Below are 6,338 nucleotides of genomic sequence, written 5' to 3' on the forward strand. Positions count from 1 at the left end.
GCGCGAGAGATAGAATGGGTGGAAGGATGTGTTTCTTCTGGGGCTGTGTTGTGACTCAAACATGGATTATGTTTCAATCCAGGTTGAGTTCTCACGCGGACATATGTCACACGTGCGAGGTGAGAGATGATGTGATGGAAATCAGTCGAATGAGCCATCGCGTTGCCCAAAACATAGTGGGTTTGTAAAATTCACTTTTTAGATATGTACGGCCTACCCAAAAATTGGGATTTGGGATTTTTTTTTCTTTTGCAAACATATTGTAGTTCTTCTACTTTGTTGAAAAGTTTAAGTCGTACTTTGGACAAACAAAACGCAAAGATTCTTCTCAGAAATCTTACCGCAAAAGCGAAGAGAGGGTGTAACCGGAATAGTAAGTAGTGCAACTACGACGCGGCGCATTTACAACTTTCCGCAGCGGACAAAGCTGGGCGAGCTGGCTACAGCGCCTTAAGCTTCCACTCCTGCGTTTCTTTCTCTATTCAGATCTCTCACTCGTCTCCTTCTCCATCTTCCTAGCTAGTCCAGCCCTCAAGCCCTAGCCCTAGGCACCCATCGTCATGGAGAACGAGCGTCTCGACTCCGGCGACCAGCCCACCCTGCCGCCGCAACCACCCAAGCACCTAACGGACGATATGCTCCGCAACGTCTTCCACCGCCTCCCGCCGGAGCCTATCGCCCTCGCCTTCGTCTGCTCGTCCTACAAATCGTGGCGGCGCGTCGTCCACGACGAGGAGAACTTCCTCCGCCCCTTCCGCACGGCCCACCACAACATCCCACCTCTCCTCGGTCTCTACTCCGACGACGTCCACGGCTCGCTTCACTTCACCCGCACCACGAAAGGTGCGATGAATCTGCCGGTCCCGCCGTTGGCATCTGCCGTGGACCACCGCTCTGGTTTCCACGGCTACGGCTGCACCCACGGCCGCGTGCTCCTCGACGCCGCCAGGGACGACAACAGCCACGGTGAGCTCCTTGTGTGGGACCCCCTGACCGAGGAACATAACCTCATTCCATCAGCGCCCGGTTTCGTCCGCGGACAGAGCTACGGCGCGGCGCTCGTCTGCGAAGCCAATCACGCCTACCACGGCGACTGCCACTCGTCGCCATTCCGCGTCGTCTTCGCGTACAGCGAGTACATGCCTCCTGGCCCCTTCTACCCTCCCAGTTCCATCCGCATCTTCGTCTACGTCTACAGCTCCGTGACCAGAAGCTGGGGCGGTCGCCCGGCAGCCGTCATGCGCGCGCGCGAGGGGTGGCACTTCGACAGGAAGCCGAGCGCCGTGTCCAGCAACGGCGACTCCGTGTTCTGGATGACGGGAGAGGGCCGCAACGTGCTCGAATTTCACCTCGAGACAGAGAGGCTTCTACTGACGGGGACACCGGATGCTACACGGGGCGAGGACTTTGTTCTCGCGCCGGCTCAGGAAGCGCGGCTGGGTTTAGCCGGTGTGATCGACAACTTTTTCGTCGTGTTGTTCACGAGGGACGATGATGGCGCCTGGGTTCACCGCATCCTGCTTAGACTCAACGATGCCTTTCCGTTCCATGGTGATGCCGATGCCGATGCTGATGGGCTCTTCGGTATTGACATACCCACTTACTCTGATGATGAGGATGGTCTTTCGGATGATGACGACGCGGATGATGACGACGACGCAACAGAAGCAAAGGCAAGGTCTTTCGGATTTTGATCTATCAAAATCCATTTCATATAGTGAATATTTAAAATAATTTAACTTTGTTTTTGAAATTAGATTGAATGTTGTCTTCAGTTTTGAGTATACATACAGATACAATGGTATGTACCCACTGAATTTTTGTACCTTGGCCACAGGTGGTCGGTTTCTCCGAGCAGTTGGATTCCATTTTCTTGAAGGCGGAACCGGGAGTGTTCATGATCAGCTTAGAGTCCGGGCAGCATCAACGTGTGCTTGAAACGGATCAGCACTTCTCCCGTGTTTATCCCTATTGCACATTCTATACAGCAGGTATATATCCTTACTTTACGGTAGATATATATTTAGCTTGGAATGCCTAGCTAGTATAAACTATATATTGGACAAGCGATGAATGTTGACTTTCTTTTCTAGATCGACTTCCACGGTTTGTGACTACATAATATCTTCTGTACAGATCATATGTCAAGTGTAATTTTTGCGCATAATGCTTCTGCACTTGGTACATTATTTGTTGTTTTTCAGTAGCACTCCCTCCGTCTTTTTATGCAAGGGACATCATGTTTTTTGTTTATCTTCCAACATCAATTTGACCAGCAAAATATGATTAAGGCCACAAAAAGTATATTTGTTTCACATCAGAAATAATTCCAAAGCTATAATTTAGTGCATATAACTTATACCACTAGTTTGTTGGCTAAATATAATCAATGGTCGAATCTAGACTCGAAATATGTTGTGGCCGTGTATATAAAAAGTAAGTGAGTGTTGTGAATTTTTTTGCTTAGTTCGTATGAGTTCTCAGAACAATCAGGATATATTGATTGATCATTGTATCAGCGCATGGTTAATGTTAAGTGGCTACACTGTGAGACACATCTAGTTTGGTGTTTATATTCAAAGGCATATTATCTTCGTATGTACATGTCTTGCTATCTGAGAAACTGGTTAATTTATTTAGTGATACTGGGGTGTACTTCATTTTTATCCTGACCCATCTCATGTACAGATGGGATTAGATGTGTTGCAGGTGGAACTAAAGAGACAAGATAATGTAATCAGAGGAAAATGAATGTCTGATGCAATATTAAGCATTCCTATATCACACGTCATATCACAAGTGATTACTTATAATGAGCACCATGCCACTAATAATTATCATGGTACATGACAGTGACCTATAGTTCACAGAATGTTATCTGAATGGTTTACGAATATATAGTATTGACATTTTTATGGTCCAATGTAATTCAATATACTATATTATATAAGATAGTCAGATTGGTTATGCTGGTTTGAGCAATATTTGCATGGAGACACCCTGTCATCACCTAATATGCTGCTTCTGTTCATGTTATACCTATCATGCAAAGGCATGACATTATTCAATTAATACATAACGTATCTTTCATTTTTTTATTATTTCACTATAAGATGGTCCATTGTCCATAATATTCTAATTCTCAATCAACTTCTGCTAGCAGCAGTCACAAGGTCTGTTCACATACACTACCATAATGCGTATATATGCATACATGATCAAACCTTTTGCGCAGAGAAAACCAGTGTACAAATTAGATGTTATTGACAAGATTAATTTAATCTAACTATCACACTCTTGACTGCTTATCATCCAAATCCCGGTTTGAGTACGAGGATGGTTTTGCAAATACATATAGATTAGCATGGCTATGATTGTTCGTAGAAAATTAATTATTTTGAATTGTGCCCGCCATTTTACATACAAGTCTGTGAACCTTATTACATAATCTATAAGTGTTAACTAATATTAGCAACTTATATCGACTTTTAAGTAATATATAATATCCTTTCGTATTATGTATTTAAAAAAACAACAGATGGTTCTGCATTTGCGACATGGCTATTTATATAGAGCTTACAAAAAAAGATGAGGTGGTTTGATCGTATAAAATAGATGCAGTTACATACATGTGTTGCGTGAAAGTCTACTTGAAATGTCACTAGTAGAAAACAGGGCTATGGTCCAGGCCGGCTCAGCCCATTAGTCCCGATTCAGTGTAGAACCGTGACTAATGTGGGCATTGGTCCCGGTTCGTGAGCCCAGGGGGCCGGCCGGGCCACGTGGGCCATTGGTCCCGGTTCGTCTGGACCTTTTGGTCCTGGTTGGTGGGACGAATCGCGACCAATGGGCCTCGCTCCTGGCCCACCACCATTGGTCCCAGTTGGTGGCCTGAACCGGGACCAAAGGCTCCCCTTTAGTCCCGGTTCTTGCCACAAACCGGGACCAATGAGGTGTACCCTCGCCTGCGAGCAGAGCACTCCAGTGCTTTGTTTTTCTCTGGCCGGCGAGGGGAGGGGTTTGTGGTGCTCTAGCTCACCTCATATGCACATGAGGTGTTCGATGGAATGCCCGAGCCACACTACTTAAACTTTCTCCTCTCGAAGCTCGACCTCCAAGCTCCATTTTCCTCGAGATTTGTCTAGATTTAGCGGTCCGTCACGCCCCGTCCCCGTCTTCACCGCCGTCGATCACCCGCGCTGATCTCATCACCGACACCACCGTGGTGAGCCTCTTGTTCTTATCTTCTTTCTGAAAGAAAAAATATTCTTACTTGTCTGTTTAGATAGATACTTGTATCATTTTCTTACATTTATTATTGCATCTTATATAGTGCGATGGTTTTGGTATCCGCCCCCGTCGGCCCTCGTCCTGTCTATGATTCGGATTTGGTATGTATATTATTTTCATAACTATTGGTTCATTTATTGTTTATGAAAATTATGCCGACCAATGTGACATAGATTTTATTTATCTAGGATGTATGTGAATCGGAAATGCCAACCGACCCTATTGTCGAGAGGTTAAATTTAGTTGAAGAAGAAAACAATTTGTTGAAGGAAAAAATAAAAAAAATTGAGGAGGAGAAGATGATATTGGAGTTGCATGTTGCGGATGTCGTCGATGATCACAAGATTAAGATGGATGCAATGCGCTTGAAGATTAGAAAGATTAGAAAATATGCCATTCATACCGAGGCTTGGTATCATTATGCCGTTGGATCAATTGTTACCTTGGTTGCGATTATGATCGCATTTGTTTTCGCATTGAAATGTTTTACATAGTTTCAATGTATGGTTTAATTAATTAGATGCTCTGGAGAGCTATATGTTGTTAGATGAGAACTATGTATGCACTTTGGTTTTAATGTGATGATGAGCTTCTATTAATTTGGACACTTAATTATATATAATGCACGCAGATGAACCGGCAATGGATGTAGGGTGACAGACACACCCGCGAGTACATTAAGGGCGTGCATGAGTTTCTCGATGCGGCTGAGGCAAACAAGGAGAATGGTTTTATGTGTTGTCCATGCACTGAATGTGGGAATACGAGGTCTTACTCTAACCGGAAAATCCTTCACTCCCACCTGCTTTACAAGGGTTTCATGCCACACTATAATGTTTGGACGAGGCACGGAGAAATAGGGGTTATGATGGAAGACAGCGAAGAAGAAGAGTACGATGACAACTATGTGCCCCCTGAATACGGTGATGCTGCAACGGGGGGAGCTGGTGAAGATCAAGAGGAACCAGACGATGTGCCCAATGATGCTGCCACGGGTGAAGCTGCTGAAGATCAAGAGGAACCAGACGATGTTCCCGATGATGATGATCTCCGCCGGGTCATTGTCGATGCAAGGACGCAATGCATTAGTCAAAAGGAGAAGCTGAAGTTCGATCGCATGTTAGAGGATCACAAAAAAGGGTTATACCCCAATTGCGAAGATGGCAACACAAAGCTCGGTACCGTACTGGAATTGCTGCAGTGGAAGACATAGAATGCTGTGGCTGACAAAGGATTTGAGAAGCTACTGAAAATATTGAAGAAGAAGCTTCCAAACGATAACGAATTGCCCGACAGTACATACGCAGCAAAGAAGGTCGTATGCCCTCTAGGATTGGAGGTGGAGAAGATACATGCATGCCCTAATGACTGCATCCTCTACCGCGGTGCATACAAGGATCTGAACGCATGCCCGGTATGCGGTGCGTTGCGGTATAAGATCAGACGAGATGACCCTGGTGATGTTGACGGCGAGCCCCTCAGGAAGAGGGTTCCTGCGAAGGTGATGTGGTATGCTCCTATAATACCACGGTTGAAACGTCTGTTCAGAAACGAAGAGCATGCCAAGTTGATGCGATGGCACAGTGAGAACCGAAAGAAAGATGGGAAGTTGAGAGCACCCGCTGACGGGTCGCAGTGGAGAAAAATTGAGAGAAAGTACTGGGATGAGTTTGCAAAGGACCCAAGGAATGTATGGTTTGCTTTAAGCGCGGATGGCATTAATCCTTTCAGGGAGCAGAGCAGCAATCACAGCACCTGGCCCGTGACTCTATGTATGTATAACCTTCCTCCTTGGATGTGCATGAAGCGGAAGTTCATTATGATGCTAGTTCTCATCCAAGGCCCTAAGCAACCCGGCAACGAAATTGATGTGTACCTAAGGCCATTAGTTGAAGAACTTTTACAGCTGTGGAATGGAAACGGTGTACGTACGTGGGATGAGCACAGACAGGAGGAATTTAACCTTAAGGCGTTGCTGTTCGTGACCATCAACGATTGGCCCGCTCTCAGTAACCTTTCAGGACAGACAAACAAAGGATACCACGCAT

At 45.6% G+C, this 6,338-nt stretch overlaps 1 long non-coding RNA gene across 1 annotated transcript; it reads left to right on the forward strand.

Moving 5' to 3' along the window:
• Positions 1–3,985: 3,985 nt before the first annotated feature.
• Positions 3,986–4,873, forward strand: LOC147973361 (uncharacterized). Its single transcript, XR_015603649.1, has 3 exons — positions 3,986–4,225; positions 4,334–4,391; positions 4,479–4,873. It is a non-coding gene; the product is annotated as an uncharacterized LOC147973361 (long non-coding RNA).
• Positions 4,874–6,338: the final 1,465 nt, after the last annotated feature.

Source organism: Triticum urartu, chromosome 5A (assembly GCF_056163025.1).
Source record: "Triticum urartu cultivar PI428250 chromosome 5A, HENAU_Tu73, whole genome shotgun sequence".
In the NCBI taxonomy this organism is placed as follows: Eukaryota; Viridiplantae; Streptophyta; class Magnoliopsida; order Poales; family Poaceae; genus Triticum; species Triticum urartu.